Below are 26,366 nucleotides of genomic sequence, written 5' to 3'. Positions count from 1 at the left end.
GCGTAACACCCCTACATTCCTTCTCATTTCCCCATCCACCAGTGCCTGTAAGTAGGAAACAGTGCACCGCTTTCGGTTTTTCCCTTTAGTCCTCGTTCTGTCAGAGTGAAGGCGGAGTCTCACAGCTGCTCGACTGGTTTAGAGATGGATGGTCTGTTGCTGAAGACTGGAGGTATGTCGTTTACTCGTGCCTATTATTCCATGCTCTTTCTTCATATTACATCATTATCTTTCGCACATTAGGTACAATATTACAATTACACTTTTACAATTATAATTATTCTTTGGCAATAAGATATAGTAAACATAATGTTGTATTTACAACGCGTATGTTTGGGGTTTGACTCTCTAGATCCTGCAGCATAGATACGGGAAACATTAGTACTATGATAAATTTATGCAAGAATTCATGAGCCGAAAATGTACGTTAAAATTTATCACTTAACCTTCCATCTTTTACTAATGCATGATCAGAATATTGATTCTCTTACAATTTGGTTCACCAAATCTTAAATTTTCTTTCATTAAATCAGTTTAGAAGTACGCATGAACTTAAATTAAGTAATCTATCTTAAGAAACCGGTTTTGAAGCGTGGCTTAAATTTGCATGCATTTCCGCTGTTACCATTCCTTCTTTTCATACAAATGGATGTCTAGTATCTTTCCATTTCTTGTTTTTTGATTTTACAAGAAAGAAGTTAATAATTCAATTAATCAACCGATTGGTTTAAGTACATACTTAAAAACAAGCTGCTATCGCTTCCTTTCAGGTCTTCAGCTATACACAGAGTTGGCCATACTATCATCAGAAGAGTGTCTAAAGGAAATAATGTGGATATTTATACTGAGTTACCCGATGGCAGGAGCGAGTGCTCATTTGGCTATACAGTGAAGTGAAAGTGTCAAGTTTTCATTGAAAAATTCATGGTCAGTGGTGTGTTGAATGTGAAGTGTTAGTGAATATGTTTATTTTGGGGAATCGCCGACGGACAGCTGAGCTCTGCCGCCGATGTAATCGGATGAAAGGTAGAGAGCCTTCTTTCCTCGCACTCAATGTGAAGCTTTGGCATTATGACAGAGAATTATTTGAAACCTAAGTAGATGTTGCACCCTCTTTTTCTAATGAGGATATGGATTATTAATGGCATAATTGTTTTATTTTGTGCAGTCGTGGGACAGAATCGAAAAAAACTTCATTTCTAAAAGTAGTTCAATAGATATAAAATGCAATGCTTTCACTTACAATTCTGTTTGAAAAAACAAACTGTTGTAGGTTCTAATTAGTAGAATTACGGTGCCTTTGTAATAACCTTCGAAATCTCCAAATCTCCGAAATTACATATATTACGCTCTATAAGATTCAGCAGACATGCGCCAATCGTAACGGTTTATTAACACTGAAACAAAACAGATAATTCTTTAAGTCTAAAAGGTTATGCGCATACCGAGTTGATATGGGTTTGGTGAAAATTAGGTGGCAGAGAATAGTACAGAATTACAGCATGAAAGAGGTGGGAACGTATTTAGGGGAAATAGATAAGCTTCTCTTCTCTTCCAACTGCGTTCTCGTAACATTGACGTGCTAGCCCATATGAGGCAGTGATGTCGGCCGTCAAGCCCCAGTTTGACCGGGTCTTACATTAGTTCGATTCCACCGGCAATAGTGACATTTTGTGACACGTTTATGTGACATTTTGAAGATTATTACGGGCTCGAGCTAATTTAATTACGATGCCATGGAATATATTGAATAATCTTCTCAAACTTTAGTAAATTAAAATCGTAAACGTAAACCGTTAAAAACTCCATGAAAATGTCTTGGAGAGCAAACCGAGGTGACATGATTTGAGTGAAAGTGAGGGCAGATGGAATGCAAAAACTAAATCATCACAAGAAGGAAAATGGGTTGACGTGAGATACGTATTTAACGTTGGGATGTCGATAAGCTTTTCCCCACTTCCCACTCCAAAATGAAAGCGCAGGACTTTGCAATGTAGCGATCATGGCTTCTAGGAACACAAGCCATGCAAGCTAACTTAAGATCTCGGCTCTATTGAATAATCTGATTTGATTTCCATGGATCCTTCTTTACATATTCCCTCATCCCTTTCTTCTTCATGCACTCCAGCGAAATTAGATATTTCGAAAGCTTCACAGAACAAGCAAAATCTGAGAAAGCATGCTAGGAGTATTCCTATGATGCGTCTTAGTTTACGTTTGAACATTCAACCAAGCAAATCCTCACTCCATCCGTCTGGCTCATACTTAAAGGTTTATATGCCCCACCATAAACCTCTTACGATGACTTTATAAGACTGATTTATGCGATAATGATAGGTAAACCCTGCAGGCCTAGCATCTTTCATGTTACCAGTGAAAAATTTGGCAACATTCTCATGCGAAAAGGCGTTTAAATAAAATCCATGAACCCTTTTTAACCTGTGGAAAATCACTTCAGCGGGGTAACTACGACATGAAATCGGCGAGCGCTGAAGCTGAAATTAACTAAATAATATCCAGACAACTTTTTATTCCCGAATGAACTTGTTATAATGTTGAAAAGTGGAGTTTCTTCGATCGTGAAAGGTTTCCCTTATATTTTACGCTTGTACAGCACCTCAGAACATCCAATACGCAGAGCTCTTAATCGTGCCTAGACTATATAATTAATTTTCTCTTACAGCGACTATATTTTCGGGGAAATGTAGCCAAAATTTGGAATTATTAAAGAAAATATATTCAAACTCATTAAATATGCAATTTATAATACGATTAATCATTGATAAAGGGAACTAACTTAATGGAAGCTATTAATTTTTGCCATGAAAAACTGGTCAATTCAAATGATAAAATGCCATTACTTACCTTGAGAACGAGTCGACGGAGAAGAGCAACCATCATCAGTCGCTTCATGGAGAGAGATCGTATCTATTAAACGCTCCTTATGTTTCTCTTGAAGCATTATCTTTTGCAGGAAAATTATATCTTGAGTTGAAAATAGAGGCTCCACTGCTGCTCGTAATAAGTTACTTTCCAATCCATTTCGTATTACGACGCCGGAATCAGCTTACTCCACTCCGCAATGGCTCAAGTTTGAGATGCTGCCTCGGAAACAAATGAAAAAAATGCTGCGAATGAATGAAAAAAATAAGCACAAGTGGGTTTCTATTGTATTTCATCCATGAGTCTTTATTCCAACAACGTTCACATGAAAGAATAATGGAATAATTATTCACAACGAATAATTGTTCCATTAAGTAGTCTTTTAATTTATGCCATTAGATTTTTGATCTTTGCTAACTTAGAAAGTTCTGTTTTTGCGTTGATGAGGTTTTTGTTTATGCGTGACTAATTCATAAGATAATTTACTAGTGTCCTGTAAGATTTACGACCGCTACTGGTCCGTCAGATGAAGTACAGGGAACAGAATAGAAAGATTTTGAGAGATTACGACCATTCTTTTATTGGTCCCCAAGTAGATGTTTCTCTCTCTACATCCCGCGATCGACTCTCAACCAACAACCAACGTCGCGTCGTGTCTTCCTCCCACCGGCGCCAGCTTGCAGTTCCCACCGTTCTTCTCACCGGATGCAGGGAGGGGTGGGAGGCATTATGTATCTGCTTGCTCTACAGCTAACCATGGTGGGAATGCAAGTCAGCGTGACACTCATAGTCCTATAGAATTATAACAGCTATAATGAATATAGTGAAGGAATTATGAAATTAATAAATGCTACACTCGTAGCCGATACAATACACGTATCTACGTAGATACAAAAGAGAAATAGTCAGTAATATCACTAAGCGATTAATACAATCCTTGAATCGAATGTAAGCTACTTTATGCTTGAAGATGCGTCCTTTTAATTCTGAGACATTTAAAATTAAATCCGCTATGACTTCATGCATCGATGCCTACACGAATAGAATTGGTGATTGCAATTAAATGTATTTCACAGGAGAAAATTTTCATGCTGAAATGCGAAAACAGTTATATTTTATGTTTTAGTATTTACCGAATAATGCGATTATTTAGGTTCTTATCGTTCCTAAACTCCACTTTATATTCATAATCTCCGCTATCTACAAGCATTCGCCATTTTAATTAATACGCCATTTTTAGAGGCGGATATTTTTTCATTTGTATACTCCAAGCAGACCACAATTACAGTTATACCTTCTGTAAAATATAAATCCGTAATGTTCATTTTATGTTTTTCACGTACCTTGGGCAGCTCTGCTGCTTCTTGTCTTCGTGTTTCTTTTGAAAGATCTGTTGTCTTTTTCGCTCTTTATTCTGGTTCCCATGGAATGAGGCGGTGACTTCAATGAACGAATAAACGGCGGAAATAGTCCAGTAAAATATTTCACAACTTGCACAAATATGATTTCACCGAAAGGACGGTTGGTGAGGGAATGGGGGTGTGTTTCGGAGGAGGGGAGGGGGAGTGCTGCGTTGGAAATAACAGTCGAATGGAGACTTTAAGAAGATCGGTTGACTGTTCTTTCTTCATTAAGAAATGCGATGACGTCTTCTGCATTCGTACTGACCTTCGGATGTGTTTCGAACATTCGGGAGTATTTTTTCACGTATGTTCTGACCGTTGGCCGTTTATTGGATAAATTTCAAATAGCCAATCACACGTGATCTTCAGTGGTTTTAAGGCTTTTCATTGGTTAAGAAAGAGAACGGTTTGAATGTATCGTGATGTCACAGCTATTCGTCATGTGGCTGAGTGTGTCGAAAGTCCCTCCCACTTGTCTTCACTTCGCGGCAAGCTGTTTTGGAGTTCAGAGGTGAGTACCTAACTTTTTCTTTTCGTTTTACGTTTCATACCATTATCCATATATTTTCAATTCCCTAAATTCGAGGAGCAATTGCAAATGCTATTTATTCAAATGTTTTAACTATTCGTTGTAAGAGTGACTATTTTCTTTGAAAACCAATTTTTATTTCGCCTCCTTCATCACGTTTTAGCACATGATATCGTTTGGAGAATGTGCCTATGTTAAAGTTAGGGCAGCGTTTGTAAGGAGGCTTGTGATAGGGAAACATTTTCTCGGTTTAAAATTTTCGTGTTTTTTTCTCAACTTTGGATTTTGTGTCAAAATAATTTCAAGCGTGATAAATATTTTGGCAATGGACCACGTTTTATTGCGCATTTGCTGCCTGAGGAAGTTAATGTGACCACTACTCAATTATGTAACGGGTTGGTCCTCATTTAATTTTCGAGTGTGTAATATTTTTTTCGAGTGAGAGACGTGTTACTTTTGTTTAGATCTATAATTTGCGCATTTAAAGAGTGTAGGTGCCTGTGAGTAGTTTTATCGTTTTGTTTATCATTTTCAACTTAAGAATATCGAATATAAGGTTTCATTAGCTAGAATTAGGTTCTTTATGGCTATATGGTAGCTTAATTTTATTAATCTGGTAACTTGCATTTACCATTTCTGAAGGCCAAACGGATAAATGTAATCGCTTTGGCCTTTAATGGGTGCTAATAGATGTTGCCGAATGGTGTATATTACCTGCCGCACTGTTTCGTTAGCGATTATGAGCTCACTTACGTGTCACAGTGATTGCTTTAATTGCTTGTCACCAACGATATTCATGCATTCTTTTAATAATGGTATCTATACCCAGTAAACACGTATGACTCATGCATGAGGTCATAAAGAAGTCTGACGAATTTGTAGGACTCCTACAAAAGAGTCCCAAATGGCCTCATAATGATGTCTCCGTGAGGTCATATGCACTCGTATAGGAATTCTTTTCGCGGTCTCACACGACTCTGAAGGAGCTCAGTCAAGAGGTCTTATAGGACTCCTATAACAGTTCCAATATGATATAGGCGCAAATGTGGCGCCTCGACGTGTGTGATAATGGAACTACCTAGAGAACCAGAAAAATTACCCACTTCGTAATAATTCCGATAGATGGCTTTGAAATAGCCTACAAAAAAGCCGGGGCCCCTACCAGCCCATTAATTAAGATTTCAAAATACTTTACGCACCTTTATTTAAGAAAATTCTCCGATGACATAAGTACCCGACGTATCCAATTAAAATAAAGCAAAATAATACATTTAATGAGAACCATAGGTGGAAGTACGGCAGAAAAACAAAATGGAATAGACAACTTCATGATATTTATAAATTTATTCTTCATAATATTAAGTCAATAAACAAACATCACGAGTTTTTGAATTCTTCTTCTCTGCATACTTTACGCGGTCTCCGCTTGATACAGCCACTGCCTCTCCACTCTCTTCAAGGCGACACTACTTGCTGATGTCGGGTTCCATTTCATAAGAGAGGCTGCAAAAAAACATTGAACTTAGTTTGTTGAGAGTTATAATTGATAACATGATAACATCAAATAAACCAGATAAAGACTATTTATCTCATTAGCAGTCCCTAAATACTCCCAGGGCCGGTTTTAGCACCGAAGATGACCGTTTTAACTTGGTTAATTTTAGGAGTAACCGAATTAGTGAACTACTTTTGATTAACTCTTACACTTAATTACATTCCTATTGCATTAGAATGCTCTTAGAAGTTAACTTAAATACATGGTGAACGTTATTTCCATGCTTTATCGTTCCATAAGTTACATTACGAAGTGAAATCAAGCAAATTATAAATCGGTTAGCACTTTTGTTTGTTTACGTCATGATTTTGAGAACTGAGAAGTATATAAACTTCAATGATCTTAGGGAAAACTGTTTTGTGAACCCGAGATAATAAAAACATTGCTTGAACACGTACTAGATATGATCGAGATAGTGTATATTAGCGGAGATAATTTAAAATGCGATAACAGCAAATCTATAAGGATACGATGAATGAATGAAATGAAACATGAACAACAACAAAGGCACGTTACATAACGTGTTCCACCTAAAAATTGTACATGGATATATTTACCGATAATCAATGATAAGCACGAACTTAACCAGCTTGGAAAATAGAAATATTAATGAGTTTTCTCATTAACAAGTGGAAAAAGAATCGGACACATAAAATCATTGAAACTTACCTTCCACTCCGTGCACGTAACACATCATGATGTCCACAAGGTTCGTGCCGATCTCAGATCCGATGGAATCCTGATTCACGTTCGTAGACACAAGGAAAAACACGAGCAAGAACTAGGCCATGGAGTACACACGATATTAATCATAAACTAGACGTCTGAGCTCAAGGCAGTAGAATAACACGGCAACACAATGGCGGACCTAGCGGAAAGTGGAAGTGTCAGCTTATTTAATATAATCGGAGGGAGAAGTTTACGAACCCATCTCTTAATATAAAGAGTTAATTGAAGGAAGAAAAAATATTATACACGCAGAAATATATAATTACGATTGAAATTATAATTCATTAACATATACATGACTTGATTTTTCAGGCCTCATGTGTGTGTGATCTTGAAGACCACATGAAGTGTGAGGTCTTCAAGACTTTATGAAGTATGCGGTCTTAAAGACATCATTCATGTGACCTCATGAAGTGTGAGGTCTTAAAGGCCCTTTCATGTCTCTTAATGTGGAATCTTAAAGGAGTCCAACGTATGAGTTCATATAAGACCTCATTACGAATACTGTGTTGACTGGGTATAGTGAGTTATTCTGTAAAGAGTTTCATACAGTTGTTTGAAAATCTGTACATGGTATTTAGGTTAATTTAGGTGATTGCAATCTGCCAATTTCGGTACCATATAGCAAATATATGTTTCTAACTAGTCTAAACTATGCGTAAAATTTTTGTTACCGCTCTATGCTAATTGTTTATTAAATTTAATTTGCGGGGCTTCCACTGTATGAATTAGTGAGAAAATATTGATGGTCAACGTTGGATATGTTCGTTAGGAATTTCCTTTCTTCCATTAGTATCTATTTTGAGGTCGTTTGCATGAGCTCCTGTCGTAGCCTCACATTGCTCAACCATCCATAAGAAATGCTTCATGTTCACTATCATCTTTTTTCCATCCTCTAATGCGAACTTTGCTTGAATTCTTTCCAGGGTTTCGAGTAATATTGGGTCTGCGGATCAATTCCGTGAAATAGGTGGGATTTTGTGGGGATTTGAGATGAGGTTGCACGGAAGGGGAAGCCTGGGGAAAATGTGGTAAGTCGATTTTAATCACTTTATGAAAACTATTTCATGTATCTTTAACTATTCCCATGCACCGATCATCTGTTTATTTTTCCATAACTTATTAGCTACAGCTTAACGAAGCCCTGTGTAGTTCCAAATAGGTTAACTCTCCTGAAAAATAACTATGAAATGGACGATTTTTACAACATTTTAGATGCTTTTTGGGATTTGCGTTATCAATAACGAGGTATATTACTGGTTTGCAAATACTTGACGCTTATGCCTATTACCAGAAAGTCGGAAGGAACTTATTTCAGGGTAGGAAGTAGTTTTCGTAGGTCACGTTAAATTTCGAGTTGTTTGATTTCATTATTTTTTAATGAGATCTCGCGGAGAGAGATTTCAATATCATGAACTATTTCTATATTTTGCCACTACTTTTCTCATGCACGAGTCGTTTTATCTTGATTGCCATTAATGCCATCGAAAAGTTTCCCGCGGCATGTGTGAGCCTGCAAAATAAGTATGTAATGATTAGTTTTTTTGGAGTTTTTCTGAAGAAATATTAGTTGAACTAGGTCATTTAGATTTTTGAAAGTTTTTCAAGTGTTTTAAAGAGGAATTGGTCATTGAAGATCAATACCATTACTTGAAACAAGTCACAGAGATTCATTGAATGTAATATTTTTGCAGGCAGTGAATCTGTTCATCAACATAAGTCAACGGCCATAGGATTGGCTTGAATCAGCCCTTCATTCTACACTCCGATCCGCTCTACCTTTCAAAACTTCTCTTCTCTACCACTCTTCTTAGCACTTCCTCATCACTTGCTTGATCGATGTATTTTTATCTTCTTCATTCTTCGGTAGTAACACATTTCGACTGCTAACACTCTTGACTTTCCTGCACCAGTCAACGTCCTGGCGTCTCCCGCATAGAGAAGCATACTCCATATGTAGCTTTTGATGAATTATTCCCGCACATCTATACTTCTAGTCTCATCTGTAAGACGATTTTTCTTTTTTTCGAAAGACCTCTCCTATGCTTTATCCGCATGCACTATGTTACTGTTTCTTTCTTGCTTCGTCAAGCATTGGTAATATGGCTTCCTAGGGAACAGCACTCTTTCAACTCTTAGAAATTTTGCTCTGCTGGTTAAATGTTTGCTCCAGCCTACTCTCTGCTGCATAATAATATCTTAGTCTTATTTCTTTCGATTTTCAGCTGATATTGGGCCATTGCCCTTTCCATATTTATCAATTTCTTCTTCATATCGTTCTCTGGCTCGGCTTAGTCTTCTGAATCGTCAAAAAATCGCATCACACAAATTCTTTCTCCGAGTATGTAAACACCCAATGCCCTCTCCTTAATTTCATTGATGGATTTCTCGATGTAAGCCTTAGAAATTACTGGGGGCAGTGCATACTCATTGTTTCACTCCTTTTCCTATTCTTACTTTAGCACAGTTGAGGCCATATTTTCTACGCAATTACTTACTTGGTTTTTAATCCGAATACAAAATTTTACGATTATTGTAGAGCAATCCAATATCTTTCTAAATTCTAAGCATCGAGTTCATTTTAATGTCACCTAATAGTCCAGGAAATGAAGCTCATAAAAGTGAAAAACCTTGCAATTTTTTCAAACTGAATCGATTTGTACCAAAATTTGGGATTAGACTAATCATACCCCCTACTTCAAAATCTATATTATGCCGTAGGGCGCTTTTTATTTTTTAGGGGTGAAAACTACCCCTAAAAGCTGGAACTTAAAAAATTATTTTTTAAATTAAATACGTGTAAAATTTAGTTTAAATTATATGTATAATTATTTTTTTATGTTTGGTAAATAATTTTAAGGCGTTTCAACCCATAATAATCAACCCTTATTGGGGGTTAATGTAAAAAAGAATTTTCAAACTGAATCGATTTGCATAAAAATTTGTGTTTATACTAATCATACCTCCTTTAAAATTTTTTTTCAAACCGAATCCATTTGCATAAATATTTGGGATTAGACTAATCATACCCCCTCCTTCAAAATCTATATTAAGCCCAAGGGCGCCTTTTATTTTTTAGGGGTGAAAACTACCCCTAAAAGCTGAAACTTAAAAAATTATATTTTAAAGCTAAATACGAGTAAAATTTAGTTTAAATTATATGTATAATTATTTTTTTATGTTTGGTAAATAATTTTAAGGCGTTTCAACCCATAATAATCAACCCTTATTGGGGGTTAATGTAAAAAAGAATTTTCAAACTGAATCGATTTGCATAAAAATTTGTGTTTATACTAATCATACCTCCTTTAAAATTTTTTTTCAAACCGAATCCATTTGCATAAATATTTGGGATTAGACTAATCATACCCCCTCCTTCAAAATCTATATTAAGCCCAAGGGCGCCTTTTATTTTTTAGGGGTGAAAACTACCCCTAAAAGCTGAAACTTAAAAAATTATATTTTAAAGCTAAATACGAGTAAAATTTAGTTTAAATTATATGTATAATTATTTTTTTATGTTTGGTAAATAATTTTAAGGCGTTTCAACCCATAATAATCAACCCTTATTGGGGGTTAATGTAAAAAAGAATTTTCAAACTGAATCGATTTGCATAAAAATTTGTGTTTATACTAATCATACCTCCTTTAAAAATTTTTTTCAAACCGAATCGATTTGCATAAATATTTGGGATTAGACTAATCATACCCCCTCCTTCAAAATCTATATTAAGCCCAAGGGCGCCTTTTATTTTTTAGGGGTGAAAACAACCCCTAAAAGGTAAAACTTAAAAAATTATATTTTAAAGATAAATACGAGTAAAATTTAGTTTCAATTATTTGTATAGTTATTTTTTTGTTTGGAAAATAATTTTAAGGCGTTTCAACCTATAATAATCAACCCTTATTGGGGGTTAATGCAAAAAAAATTATTTACCCTAAAAATAAAAATTATTTATCACATTGTATCATCTTACTCACTTTCTTACTCCTTTTATTATGTATTCACTTTTTTCTCTCATGATTTTAATCACAGCACAGAAAAAATATAACAATAGGATAAACAGAACAAACTTCGTCATGGTAACATAAACAAATAAATCTACATTTATGTAGACATTACATGAAACACAATCAAACGGAGACTGTATGGCTTCCAGTCTTCCCATCACATGCATGCTCACAGGTCATAGTGAGCGAGAGCACACATACTCACATATGTGTATGTATATATACATCTTATGGGTATGTGTGTTTATTTTGTAGCAAATTTGAGTGTATCGTTAGCTTCTAACGTACAGTACACAAAGTATATGCTGATTATGAGGAATATTATGCTCTGAATTGTGGATTTCGAATTTTTCGAAAATAAATTTGATTGGTATTTCAAACATAGCTCCTTTATTTTTTATGATAGAAAGTTCATTTAAATTGTATTTTGTAGGGTTTTTACTGACTACAAGGTCATGTGAATTACATTTTTTTCGAGTCATTATTTTTGAAAGGGGAGGGATTTAAGGGTTTAAATAAGGTGGAGCTCCCTTGGAAATGGAGATTTTAATTATCAATATCTCACCAAATATTTATTATATAGAAAATTAAAACACACCAAAATATTTGAAAATAAAGAAGCTACAATTAAATACTCTAGCATGTTTTTCATATCTCCAGTTTTTTTGGAGTTATTTAAAAAAAAAGAGCATTTTTAACGAAATTGTAGAAAATGACTTTTCACTTTTTCCTCCAATTTTTTCAAAATTTACAGTTGTACATTAAAAAAACTTCTAGGATCAATTAACAATACTTAAATAAAGAGAAATACTGAAGGGCATTGATAAATTTTGTCTAGTGTGGTAATAAGGAGTTGTTTTCCCTGATTTTTTCGTACAAAAAAGTAGGGACTGATCTTATTTTTAATCATAACTCGCTCAAATTTTATGATAAAAATTTTTTTACCTCATTATAAGAAAGTTTTTTAAAAACACTTTTAAACAGATTACATAATTTTTCCTCAAAAATTACATTTTTCCCGCTATTTGGTATTGAATCTTTCAAATTTAGCGTATGGCAAACAATACATGACCATCAACAAGTTGTAGCTCGGTTCGAATTGGTCATAAAGGAAATATAAAATAACATTTTTATTTAATGTTTTACAAGCTACAGTTTTGTAATTCACAATTTCTTAATAAAATTAATACTTTTCAAGTTATTTGCCTATAATCGATTAAAATCGTTGATTTTTTCGTCAAAAAACTGTTACTTTCAATCGCAAATAACTCGAAAAATATTAATTTTACGCAAAAAATGGATAGAACATTTTATTCTTAGAATTCGTTTTTCTATCGATTTCATTGGTCAAAATATAATTAAAATTTTCCACCCCCGAGATGGGGTGGAAACCACCCCCAGGGTAAAAGCGCCCGTCGGCATGATATAGATTTTGATTCTTGGTATATTCCCTACTTATTGTGAAAATTTCAAGAAAATCGATTCAGTTTGAAAAAATTGCAAGCCAAAATGCTTCATTTCCTGGACTATAAGGCCTTTTCCAAGTCGGTAAATGCTATGAAAGTCGTTTGGTTATTTTCCGTTCTCTTATCTTTGAGCAATGTTAGAGCCAAAGTGCATCTCTTGTGCCCTTGTTTTTCCTAAATCGGATTTGGAACTTCTCCGGGAATTCTTTCTCTCTCCGTCCCATTCTCCTGTAAATGATTCTCGTCAGTAACTTGGACACATGTGTCGTCAGGCGTATTGTCCTAAAATCTTCGCACGTCTCTGCTATTGTCTTTTTGGGAATAGGATTGATGTTCTTATCGAAGTTCCTGGGGATATTTTCCTTTTGAGTTCATGTCGCATAGGTTTGCTGTAATTTATGTTTAGTCCTTTATCCTGTATTTATATAAGCTATGGAGGTATGTTATCTATTCTCGGAGCTATATTCTTTCGCAGGTCTGTTATTGCAGCATCAAATTCCGATCTCAAGATACTGGCTTCCATGTCATTCATTTCAACTTCACTGTCCTGTTCGATAATTTTTGGGCCTAGTTTGCTAACATATTATAACTCCATTATGTATAATTTCCATCTCTTCACTTTGTTTTCGTTTCCAATCAAAATATTTCCGCCCTTGTCCCTTATGGTATTACGACTTGTGCTCTGGTCATTGAAATGGTTCCTCACCATTCTATTGGCCGCTTTCACTTTCCCTTGCACGATGTTATTTTGCTCGTCCTCACATATGTTCATCATCAACACTTCTCTAGCTACACTTGCTTTGCGACAAATCTCCGTCCTTATTCCCGCAATGGAAGCGTTTTCTATCTCAGCTTCTTCGAGGTCTAGGACGTGATCCGTGATTCGTGACTTTCTGCTAATAAATTTTCTTCTCCCTAGAACTTCTCTAGCGCCCTCTTGAAGCCCATTTTTTGATTATTTTCCAGCTGTTCTCCATTGATTTCTCGGTCTGATGTACTGCTATTTCGCTGTCCATTACTTCCTTAAATATTTTGCTCCTTTAAATTTCACTAATTGCCATGAGTTCATCACTAATTTCTTTGACTTAAAATGGCATCTCATCATCACTTGATTATAATCACTGCCGATATCTTACCCCGGGTAGCTTTTGCAGTCCTTTATCAAGTTCCTCTGCTTCACTTTAATTTATTCTAGTTGAAATATTTTGTCTCCTTGCATTTTCCATGTTTATATTCTTCGCATTCGATTCTTGAGCAGTGCGTTGGCAACCACTAACTTGTGTTCTGTACAGAATCCAAGGTGCGTTCTCCTCTTTTATTTCGAAATCTTAATCCATTTAATTCCAGTTTTTCTTCCATCCTGGCCTGCGTCGACGACAGCTTTCCTATCGCAGAAAATACAAAAGTTTTCTTCACCCCTTTCCTTTTGGAGGACTTCGGTGATATCTTTGTAGTCATCTTCAACTTCTTCATCTTTGTAGTCTACCGTAGTCATGTAAACCTTTCCCACTACGGTATCTACCCGTTTAGTTGCTAACTTTACCATAAATATCCATTCATTGTATTGCAGGAACCTTTTCTCAAGCATTCCGGCGTCTTTTTGAATACCCAGAACATTATTGTATCGAGATCCTGTGTGTATAATCCTTAGGCTGCCACTTAAAAGTCTCCCTCTTCAGGCCTTGTTCATTTCGCCCATTCCTTGTGCGTCGGTATTCATTCTTTGCATTTCCACTTAAAGATTTTCTAGCCTACCGCTGGTCCTAAGCGATTTCACGTTCCATGTTCCTATCGCTATAAATTTATCACTGTTGACTCATGTACACTCTCGGATATTCCCCGCCCGGCGATCCAAATGGGGGACTTAATTACCCTTGGAGTGTTTACCTGAGATAAATCCATCATGTTCCTTATTTAAAAAAAAAATTGGAGCAGCAGTGACTCATTCACCACGAAGTTGTGTGGAATAGGGTGATTCCACACACAGGTGGATTCAGCACTCATCCTAGCCTTAATTTGACACGCGTTCGCTTGCTGGACACAGGGCAGCGAGATGCGGTCAGACTGGAAACTAGGAGAGTGCTAAGGACACGAACATGGTACCATGCAAATAAAAGAACTAATTAGTAACAGAAAACGAAAAATTAATGCAGTAATTGATTCATCCACGACTTTTAACATGCCAAGGAATGATCGCTGATTGCCAGTACTTAAAAATATAATACATTTATCCGTTTACACGCAGTCCGAGTCGAGCTATCCTAGAGCTAAACTGTCGCAGCTATTATGGTCCCTTAATTATACGCGAAAAAAAGATATCTTAAATCTTTCGGTTCTGCGTTGTATTTCTCTAACCTTACAATACGATCGTTTATACAATAATAAATAGGCTCTCTCAAGACATATTGAACGTTAAGCAAAAAGTATTTTACTTGAAATTTCCACAAAAGATTTGATCAATAACTTTCCCTGAGATCGGTTAGACTTTCCCATTCTAAGATCCTAATTAATTCAGTTTCTCTACTGTGTTTATCATAGCAAATTTAACAAATGTTGCTGTTCCCCTTTGTATTCCATCTTTATCCGAAACCATTCTTTTTTAATACCGATCCCTTACACAAGAGAGTCTTATTTCAAATAGGGTTTCACGAGAGGATAATGAATACATCGTCCTTTTACTTTTTCGTATACTTTTCTAAGAATTGTATTATCCCTGCTTGCAAATTTTCTTTTCTCCAGGACAAGTCTTTGGTAAAAGTTACTTCTAAATCTTAACCGACTCTACAATAACTTTGCTCCAGTAATCGAATACGTTCCTTTAGGAAAGTCTTTATTTTTTTGAAAAATTCGTTACCACGCATTTGTAGAGATTTAGTTCTAAAAGTTCCAAACCAATCGTTTTAATCTTTGAGATATCTCTGAAGCCCATCTCTGTCGGGCTCGTTGTTTATATCCTCATGCAGCGCTGCGTCGCGTCGTCGGCAAAAAGTCGAATTTTATTAGATGCAACGGTATTGTTATCATCATTATACAAAAAGTACTATAAGGGACCAACAACACTTCCTTGAGGTACAGCGTATTTGACCTTATTTGGCCGTATCTGAAATAACGCCATCTAGAACTTCCCTTTGCTTGCGGTTGTTACAGATATCCTTAATGAAGAAAATGGCATCGGAATGTATTTCATTGGCTTCTAGCGTAACTTGTAATTTAACGTGCGGTCTTTGATCGAAAGCTTTTTTGTAATACATCTATATCGCGTCTTCTTGCCTCCATCTTGAAGAAAGAATGTCATGCACAAATAAGGCTAGCAGTGCTTCGCACGACCTACCTTTTCAGAATCCATGCTGATTTTGACTCAAAAAGTTTTCTAAGGGTGGCACTTATAATGAATGCATGGCTGGTCTGAAAGAAATGATGATCGATGAATGGGTATCATTTAAGAACATTGCGTTCTTGTTAATTCTATATTTCACCCATGAATTTGCTTTCACACTTTTCATTTGATATGAACCTGATAAATCCCAGAAAAATGTAAATATATTTATTCAAAATTGACGTAATGTCTAGCAGTACGTTGAATGATACATTCATTTGACATATACTGATCATTCGTTTATATTTCCGAAATGAAGCTCATTCATCGAAAAGATGGTTCAGCAAATTTTACTGTCGACTTATCTATTATTTTCTTAATACGTTTAGCAAAAGGTTAGCAATGCTTGAATGTGATGAATTCTTATATTCCTGTTCTTATGTGCGATTTTGGAGGCATGAAATAACTGACATTCTCTTTTTATTTCTTTCCAAAATGAAATTAAGGGGAGACGTGTCTTCGGGACAAAGAAAAGAAATGAGGGAATTAAAATCTTCGGCTATGAAGAAGGAACGAAGAAATTGGGCCTAAATGAGAGGACGATATGCGGTTGATTGGTGTTTCGGCTAATGACTGGTATTTTTTTGTGCAGAGCTCTTAGATTAAGTTTATATATCTTTCACACATAAATTTTACATTATTATTACATTATTACACACAAATAACACAAGGTATGAAACAAGGTATCAAGGTGCACATGACGTCAATGAGTAACGAGTTTTTTAAACGAACTCAATAAAAAGAGTCAAAAATTGACTCGGAGGGTAAATAATGAGTACTCAATGGTGAATTTGTTGCAACAAATCAAAGGTTATGGTAACTGGTACCAAATCCCGTGAAGAAATGTCCCTTATACATCAGTGGCCACGAACATGGTAGATGAAAATAGCGCTAAAGAAATGGTACCAAAATGAATAATGAAATGGCATCCCTCATAAACCTTTAAGTGTGGTTTATTTAGATAATGAGCTCATGAGCAAATGTAGGTAGGAATGTGTGTGTGTGTGCGATATGGTATTTTTTGTTTTGATCTTTGCAATTTTAGTTTTGTTTTGGGGAGGGCAGTGCTATGTATTTTTTTTATGTGCTACTAATCCTACCTCTCCTCAGATTCGATTCATCGCTGGATTTGAAGAAAGGAAGGCAGAAGACAACGGTTGAAGAGGACCAAGACTAGAAGATAGTGCGTGTGTTAGCTTTGATTTGGGCCGTTCGGGCCGAATGATTTGAGTAACGTAAGGATAGGCGATTAACATGCGTGCGTTAATTTTAGCCTTTTGAACCAAAGCTTTTGCATGCACGCTAATCCATTGCAGCGTACAGGAATGGGACTTTCACTTGGTTTGAGTGCAAAGATACCCCCTGTATGTTGTCGTGGAGTGTATGCGAGGCTTTGGGGATTTTTAGTGCAAGGGTATTTTATTTTTTGTATGTGCTACTAATCCTACCTCTCCACAGGTTTTGAAGAGCAGAAGACATCGGTAGAAGAGGACAGCATGAAGAAAGTCATCTCTGGATTTGAAGATTAAAAGAAAGAAGAAGTCGACCGAAGTGGACCTAATCAACAGGGCAGTGAAAGTGTTAGCTTTGATTTGGGCCATTAGGGCCAAAGAATAATGCGTAACGTAAGGCTAGGTGTTTTTAGGGCGAGGGTTTTTATTATTTTTCTACGTGCATACTAATACTACCTCTCCCCAGGTTCAAGTCATCCCTGGATATGAAGAGCAGAAGACAGCAGTAGAAGAGGACGTGCATCATGATTACCTGTTTCGCGAAGAACATGGCGCCATCTCGTCACAGTAAGAACTACATTCCACTTTCATTCAAAGCCATATATATTTTTGAGACCTCTCCTTGACACAAGGAACTTTTTTAATTTGATAAAATTAATTAAACTAGGAATTTTCCAAAATCAATCGTATGATTTTGAGATAACATTTTTTTCATATTGTAGTCATACTTTTCATTTCCAGAGTTACCTTTTAAATTTAATGGGACGATATTAGAAATATATTTCACACTTTTTCAGGTCAGTGGTTTCAGTGGAGGTACTGTGGTCTCAGTTCAATAAATACTATGTTAAACTTAATTTTGTCCATTTAACGATTTATCTTAATTACCTACATTATTCTTTTATTAATAGTTTCAATTATTATTTTGAACAACTGCCACAATAATTTGATATTTAAGTACTCCATTTATTCAGTCTTTTCTCGTTTTCAATGCTGAATTTCAGTTGACATTCGTAATTTTTTACTTTCTAGTTATGACTCATTACCAGAACTGAATATCAATTTGGGAGAAGGCAAAACTGCTTTGGATTATGAAGACATGAGAACGGATTGGATTGGCAATCAATTGATGGTAAGAATGGATTTTATTAATTTCCTTTTCAATTAATACACGCCTTGTGACCCTTCAAAAAATCAAAATTAATATCCTGTTCACTCACTAAGAAAAAGTAAGCAACTTCCTGCCAACATGTAATGTTGACATAGTATAAATGCAATTTGACTACTTGTTTTTTTTTATTATTGCCTTTTCAATTCCATTTCAAAACTTATGAGCCAATGATAGTAAACTATTCTTCTTTGTAGAATCACCTTGAATTGAAAAGTTCATCTTCTACTCATGCGACAGTGGGTCTCCCCCTTGACGTATTCTTTGATTAGATAGTCTTTTTTCGAAAATTTCTGTTATTATTTTCTATCTAGATATTTTTCTCTCTATTTACCAGCTCCAAATATAGTATTGAAGCATAATTTAAGTTGGAATAAGTTATTTCTTTGCTTCCATGCTTAAATTTCGCGCTGTTAGTAGATCTTTCCTGCGGTAGAATGCTATTCAATTATTAATTTCCTCCTTTCTTATGCCATCGCTTGTTATTCTCTTTCCTAATAAACAGAATTCATTTCTCTCATCCAGTTTTTGTTTGCTTTTTTCATTGTTTATCTTCTCTACGAACATTGAAATTGAAATTCATCGGAGCTAAATTATTCCCTCCTTGACACTTAACGATATTGCTTCTTATTTTTTCTTCTTCATTAAAATTATATTATGAACCAGAAATTCTGATTAAGTTTATTTTAAATTGAGATTACGTCATAAATTACATCGGTGTGATATGAATGCAGGCATTCACTCTGCTATAAATTAAAAACACGCTATATATTTTAACAAAATTAAGAATCAATTTATTCAGTTACCTTCAAATGTCTTTTTCCGCAAAAATTTGTAAATGCATTGATTTGGACTGCATCATTCAGTATTGGCTAGTCCTGTCTCCCCTACGATGTTTTTGTGTCAAATGAATTTATTATACTGGAGAGCAAACTTCGAAGCATTATTTACATAGATACATTGAGAGTAAATTGATGCTTTTTTGCAACAGGTGACACTACTGAAAACAACATTTTCCTGGTCAACAGGTACATCGAACTCTATCCCAAGACTGAAGAAATGAAGGAGAAGGCCTGGAAATGTGATATGCTCATCAGTGGACTCTGGACTATTTGCGTGTGCTTTTTTCCTGTGTGATTTATTGTTATACATTTATTGTAATCTGTTGTTTTTTTTACAGCGTTTCGTAGGATGTAGGCAGGAGAGTAGGAATCGATCTTCTAGGATATTAGGTATTACCGACTTAGGTCGTCAGCATATGTAGATCATCTATCAGGACGTTAGATAAAACCTAATTAGTTCTTATGTCGTCGAAAAACGTATCTTATCTAGGAGCATAATTTTTATCTTAGGATTTTTATGCCTCGGCGGCCGCTGCGATAGGTTCTAGACATTGAATCGTTGTTGTGTGAATGATGCATTTTGGTTGATGTGAGTGAGTGCGTGAGTGACTTGTGTGCTTGCTGTAGTAGTAGTAGTTCTAACACTAACTATCCTTTCCTTTCTTTACAATCCTTCCCCACCCTCCCACCCCCTCAAATCCATGCTGCTCCCTCTACGTGGGGAGGAGGAGTAACAGAGGAAAGTCTACACCATTTTATTGATGATGCGAAGCAATTATTTGTATTAGCAAACTCCTGATTCCATGGTGACATTTGACTTTCCTCTGGCGAAAGCAGTGTGGTATTCTAATGTGATATGGAATTAAATCGATGTTCTAAGTTCTTGGAAAATGTATGGTGACAGAATTTTATCTATTTTTTCAGTCCACCGATTTTGCTATGGTCATAACGTTTGCCTTGTCTATTTGTTCGTGGTAGTGTACTTTAATTTATGTTTGAGGATAATTATACTGATTGAAGTATATTGTATTTGGCTTTTACAGTATCTACGTATTGTGCCTAAGTGTGTATGTATGAATTTATGTATTCTTATGCATCAATTTCCGGCATTAAATTTCTTTATTTACTAATATTTTTTCATTTCATTATCATCATGTAAATGTTGCTTAGTTATTCCATTCATTCTTATTTCATCTTTAAAGAGTTTATCAACAGTGGAATATATCTGTAATACTTATGTTACAGTATAGCGAATTGTAATTTCGTATATGATTTTAATGATTCCATTATTTTCCTTGCACTCAACAATATTATATTAGAATATTGAATGCATTAGAATAAAGATTTTTAACTTCAATTTTTTATCATTTTTTGTATTTACTTGCAACGTTAATTATATCAATAAATATTAGTAGTTCTGCGCTTTTCTATTTATTTTCAAAGATGATTTGTTTACAATGCAGTCATTGAAACATTCTTTGTTTTTTATTAAAAAAAACTGCGTTCCCGTCACTTCCCTTGTTCCAGGTTATCGCTGCTGCTTCTCGATGCTTCAGTGACTCTACCCATACCCTATGCATTTCCGTGGAGCTGATATATGGGTCACATTTTATGCTTCCCAGATACGCACGCTTGTCCACCGCCTCCAATGTTATATCAAGTACAATGGTTGAGTTACGACCGCATTTGTAACGCGAAATACCCATACGTGGTCGAGTGGTACGAATCATTACGATGTCAAATTAGGGGCTTAATACACAAGATGAAACCCCAACGGTAAAATACATCCAAGACTTCGAAATGACGTTATCTCCTTGAAAATAGTGGATAGTGTATATATTCTAATGTATCAAAATATATTTTGTCGGAAAATTGAAGCGCAAGTCTAGCACTACTGTTTACCCAATCTTCTGCTCGATGTCTCTTCTGAAATAATTTCGAGATTGAAAACTCAAGTGGTTTAGGCAACTCGATACTCTGCCTTCTCTCAGCTTGGCGGAACTGCGAGGAGTTTTCCTTTGAAATGAGGGAGGAAGCATAGGCCGTGATGCATCGCTCATGCGGATAATGATTTCGGATACTTAAACGGGGCTGGAGGACGTGGGAGAGATAGATAGTCACTCTACAGTCAACTGCCGTTATTCTTATGCAAGATAGGAGTTGAATTTCACGAATGAATAAGCGCGTAAGAATTAAGTAGTATAGCCAGCATTCTCTGGGGCTAATGGTGGGCTTTCGGAAGTTTTAAAGCATACTTACGCTTAATTAAGGTTATTTCAAAGAGAATATTACATTTGGAGTTTTGATTTATCATTATGTGTGAAACATGTAAGAAAAATTATTCAATGCTCTTTGTACAGTTTTTTTTACGAGGAACAAATGATGAGGTAGCATTCATTGTTATGATGGGGAATGTCATCGTGAAACTTCAGCATTAGGAATTGGAGAATTAATGGTGAGTTGTGGAGACCAGTATTGAGCCAATCGATTTATTGCAGTTCCCTCGTCAATATTCCGTCGAGATCGGAGCAATGTGGTGCACGGGTGACCGTCTGTCATGAACACCAGGCACCATTTCTCCTGCTTGGTCGATCGATTTGCGAGGTCGGTCGGAGCGATTTGAGAAAGCGAAGTTTTACGCGTTAATCATCTTGTGGTCTCGGTTGCTGAGTCGGTAGTTGTTGCGAGTGGCGCAGCGAGTTGTGGGGGGGGATAAACCCCCCCACCCCAGAGGTCAGAGAAATTTCTAAGTTTAATCCATTTTACCTAAATGGAATGATATTACTAATAGAATAGTGTAAGGATTAATAAAACATTCCTCAGGAAGCCGTAAAACTCACCATTTTGAACGATTTATCTTAAAATTCAGAAATTTATTGATGTCGCACCTACCGTTTATCCTGGTGGGTATTCCATACCCCCAAACATATTAGTTGCCCCTAAACCCCCCCCCAGCCTTAATTCCTAGCTGCGCCCCTGGTTGTAGCCAACTGTCACAACAACGGAATGACGACGAAGTGTCGCTTTCATGATAAATCTTATGATCTTGCCTACGTGAATTTGATCACAGATCTTTCCCAGATCACAGATATTTTTAAAACGGCGAATTAAAATTATTTGTTTTGAGAAAAAACTGTCTTTAATTCTAAATACGCTGCAAAATTCTGCTGAAAGTATTGCTGTTGGATAATTTTCTGTTATTTTCATGATCAAATGGTTGAGGAAAATCGCAAAAGTGAACACAAAGCGTCAAAATGTGGACGGCAGCAATATGTAGTAAATTTAATGGAATTTGAATAATATGACTTATCATTGTAACATGCACAATAAAATTTATATACTTTTTTGCCTGTACTTGTGAATATTGTAAATGTGAATAAGTTTTACCATTGATTCATGCGCATAACATAATCCTGGGGGTAATTATGTTGAATTGTCCTGTTCAAGTAACATTCCACAAAAATGTATCCTTTTATTGGTACAGCTATACAAATTGTACTGTCAATGCGATAGGTTTTTGGTTGCGTCTATTAAATTGCTACAGATAGATATTGTTATTTGCGTGGGATGGTCAAGTTGTACGGCTATTTTTGGCGTACAGTAAATTAGTATCCCTAGTCGAGGAGTATGGTTGTTAATGTATTTCAATATTTGGAGGCAAACATAAGCATAGCGTTCCCTGCTTCAATTATTGGGTGGGCGTATATGCTTGTTTACATCGTATCATTAGCTCCTCCTGTTAATTACTGCTTCATAATTGTCGATTAGAGCCGCTAGTTTTCCCTTCTCCCGGGTTTGTTGACTGATCGGTGTAGCCCAAGCGGACATTGGTCTTGCCGTAGATTCGAGGAAAAACAGTTCTGCGCGTAAGATCGGTGAGTTTTGTATTCATTCCATGATGTAATTATAATTACGTTCCGTCTCTTCTTGTTGCAATTTTACATGGCGCAAAAGCTCATTTATTTAAATAACTTTTTCACTTGCAGCCGTGACGCGTGATTTAAAGTGAAAATTTTAATGTAACATGTAGTGAGACAAAATTCTATAACAATTTAAAACTAACAAATAATGCACCGGAGGATAGAGGCGATACCTACATTCAATGAGACAAAGGTTGTGCTGTGAAATTGTTGCGTAAAAATGAGGGAATGGATTGGTGGGGGGAGGGAGTGAATTTAGAAGGGAGGAGAGGCGATATAATGGTGAGCGCTTGGTCAGCGAGGTCATAGGAGTAGGCAGATGAAGTAGATAAGATAACGAGTAGATTGAGTTAGTATTCTAAAATTAAACAGGAGGAGGAGTCCAGGACAGTCAGAAGTCAAATTTTAGGGTATTACGGGGAACTTTAAATCAATTTTAGGTCTCATGTTATGAAGGTTAGATAAGGAGAGAGAAGACAGCCCAAGATCAGAGGACATATTCCGTAAATATGCCTGACTTTTTTGGCAAAGAAGTGAGGAATACAATAAAGGGATTTAAAATTAGTCGGGACTGGCATGGAGCAAAGTGGGGAGTAATATAAATCTATGGGAAAGACAATAGTTGAAAAGTAAGATTGGAGAGCAATGGGATCTTAAATTTCCGTGAAGCGGTGGAGAAGGCCTAACAGGGACATCGCTTTCTTCTTTACGGTCTAAATGTGGTCGGAGTAATTTAGTTAAGGGTCCTAGTGAAAGGCCCAAGTCCAAGTATATAATATATTTTAGTGTATACCTCAACATTCGATGTGTTTCGTGTGTTATCGTTTACACCGCGATATAAATATCAAATGTAATTAAGACTCCTCAGGATGATATTCAATAGCTTTTACATTCAATTTCATGCATGTTATTTCTTGAGACATCTGAGTCGTATCTCACTCTCTTAAATGGTTTTTGGCGAAATTCATATCCGAGAGAGATATCTTGTCGTTCATTGCTGGTGTGTTTTCTATTTCTATCTCTCTCGCCGCGGTTGTTTAAAAATTCAGATGTGGCAGCCGTCGTAAGGGGAGATGGTGGTTTCCTTTCTGATTCATTTTAGGTTTGTCACCCGTGATGAAAATTATGCGGGGAAATATTCTAGACGCAAATCAGTGCTCGCGCAAGCTGAAAACGTGAATTTAATGTGGAAAATTGGATGTATTTCTATCTGCGAACATTGACGTGATTGTGCGAACTTGCGTCTCTTTCCTTCCAAGTTTTAATCTCGTGGCTGAATGTGTCGAGGAGCGATGGAGGACTTAATTGCGTTCCAGAGCGATGGAAATCGAGAGAGAATGTGACTGATGTATTCAAGGAATGACGTGGAATGTAAAGTGAAGTGAAAAGGGTTGAGATTTTCGCTCGAGAAGAGGAAAAGTTGTTTCTTGAATGAGAGATATGAGGATGGAAGTGTGGGCCATGGCGGATTTTCGGAGCGGAAGTGACAAATGAGGATAGTAATGATGGGCTCCTTTAAAATTCCTACCAGCTAACAATCTAGTTTATCGTAGACCACCCCATCTCCAAGAATCACGCATGGAATGATATTGACTTTTTAAATCACATCCTGTACAAAAATACCTCCCATTCGGGAATAAGACTCATCCTTATCAATGCTGCCGCGTTTTTGTTTTACTTAGCTGTGTTTATTTTAGTGCGAATAAAGGGCAATACTACATGGGAAGAACGTGATGTATGCTGTTAATTCCAAATTATATAATTGCCGCAATAACTTTCTTCCCCTCCAGTCTCTGAGGGCCTCATCTTCTCTATTTCGTATACTTCTCCAGATTTTATGTAAATTAGCTCTTGAATGATTCTACAAAAGAATATTTGGATATAACAAGGCCGTATGGTATTTCGTATCTTCTCTTCTAATTCATGCCATAGTTCCTGGAATAAAATTGCACTATAAATCTATGTTTAATTAAATGCGAGTAGGAATTTTATAATTCGTCTTACTTTTCAGAATTCTTTGCCCATTTTTATCTCGAATGTAGTATCCGTTCTTCCTGCTGCGTACATTGGTGTAGCATTTTCGTAGGATTTCCCGGATGGTGAAAGAAGAAGATTCATTCAAGACTTCTCACGCTGTAAAGTAAAAGAAACCTTGTCGTTCCACAGGAATAATAAGTATTTATGTGGAATTGCAAAGTTTTCTATACTTCATTATGTTAAGTAGATTCCATAAAGTCACGCCTGAAACAACAACATCTCATGCTGGTCGCGGTGACGTGCTCTTAAAGAGAAATATTTACAGCCATCTATAAAAGCCGTATAGCAAAAGCGCTCGTATGACGTCATATCTATGATCAATCATTGGCGTCATCATTCTCATCCATTAGCGAACCTGTTCGATACCGAAAGATGTGCAAAAGGATGTTTCATTTGTTTGAAGTGCTTCCAAGATGTTAAGTTTGCGAAATGGTGAATTATATTTGTGGCAGTCTTAGCATTAGTTTTAATTTCTATACAACTTTCCTCTCGAATTATAACACGCTGCTTTCAAAAGTCACCGAATTGAATCTTGTATTTTGTGTTGCTTTTCGGGGTTCTATTTATGTATCTTCTTTCGGAAGAGATGAAAGACTCGACCGTGGAAACATCGCCATAGCAGTGCGACGCGGCAGTGTTGAGCATTTCGTTGAGTACGTAATGGATAATGTGTGCGGGGTGCTTTACCCTGCGGATGTAATATCCCAGATGGCCTCCCCCTGCTTTTCATGGCTGCCTGCATGAATTTCAATGGAACGGCCCTACAATTGTCACCAATTTAATTTTTCCAAATTAAGACCCGAATAAAAATTCAAAGACTTATTATCTTTTTTGTAATGCGTTTTGGTAGGTTGTCCATGTTTCCATATTTAAAAAATATAATTGGCCCCTTTTTAACATCCGCATCAAGACGGAACACTCTGTCTCAAGTACACCATACTGCATATCATAGTTTAAATATAAAATCAGTGAGTAAATACGCAATTAAAAATAAATATCAAAACGTGCTTTAGTGATGTTAGAATGTGATACTAATAAAATGAAATAATTGCTCCAGAGAGTCAGGATCCAATATTTACCTTTGACTCTGCGTTACAATGAGTCCGCGCAGATTGTTAGCGCTGGAGCCCTAGATTTCTGTGGGTGGTTCTGATAACATTAAAGCATGCATATTAAACTTTCGATAAGTATATATTTCCATTTTTCCTTCTACAT

At 36.1% G+C, this 26,366-nt stretch overlaps 1 long non-coding RNA gene across 1 annotated transcript; it reads left to right on the top strand.

Moving 5' to 3' along the window:
- The first annotated feature begins 17,376 nt into the window (after nucleotides 1-17,376).
- LOC124156941 lies at nucleotides 17,377-19,821 on the top strand. The gene is made up of 3 exons (XR_006864452.1): nucleotides 17,377-17,751; nucleotides 18,217-18,316; nucleotides 19,344-19,821. It is a non-coding gene; the product is annotated as an uncharacterized LOC124156941 (long non-coding RNA).
- Nucleotides 19,822-26,366: the final 6,545 nt, after the last annotated feature.

The sequence above is a fragment of the Ischnura elegans genome, chromosome 4 (assembly GCF_921293095.1).
Source record: "Ischnura elegans chromosome 4, ioIscEleg1.1, whole genome shotgun sequence".
NCBI classification, from domain to species: domain Eukaryota; kingdom Metazoa; phylum Arthropoda; class Insecta; order Odonata; family Coenagrionidae; genus Ischnura; species Ischnura elegans.
Note: the sequence above shows the minus strand (reverse complement) of the source record. Positions and strands in the feature narration are given on the sequence as shown.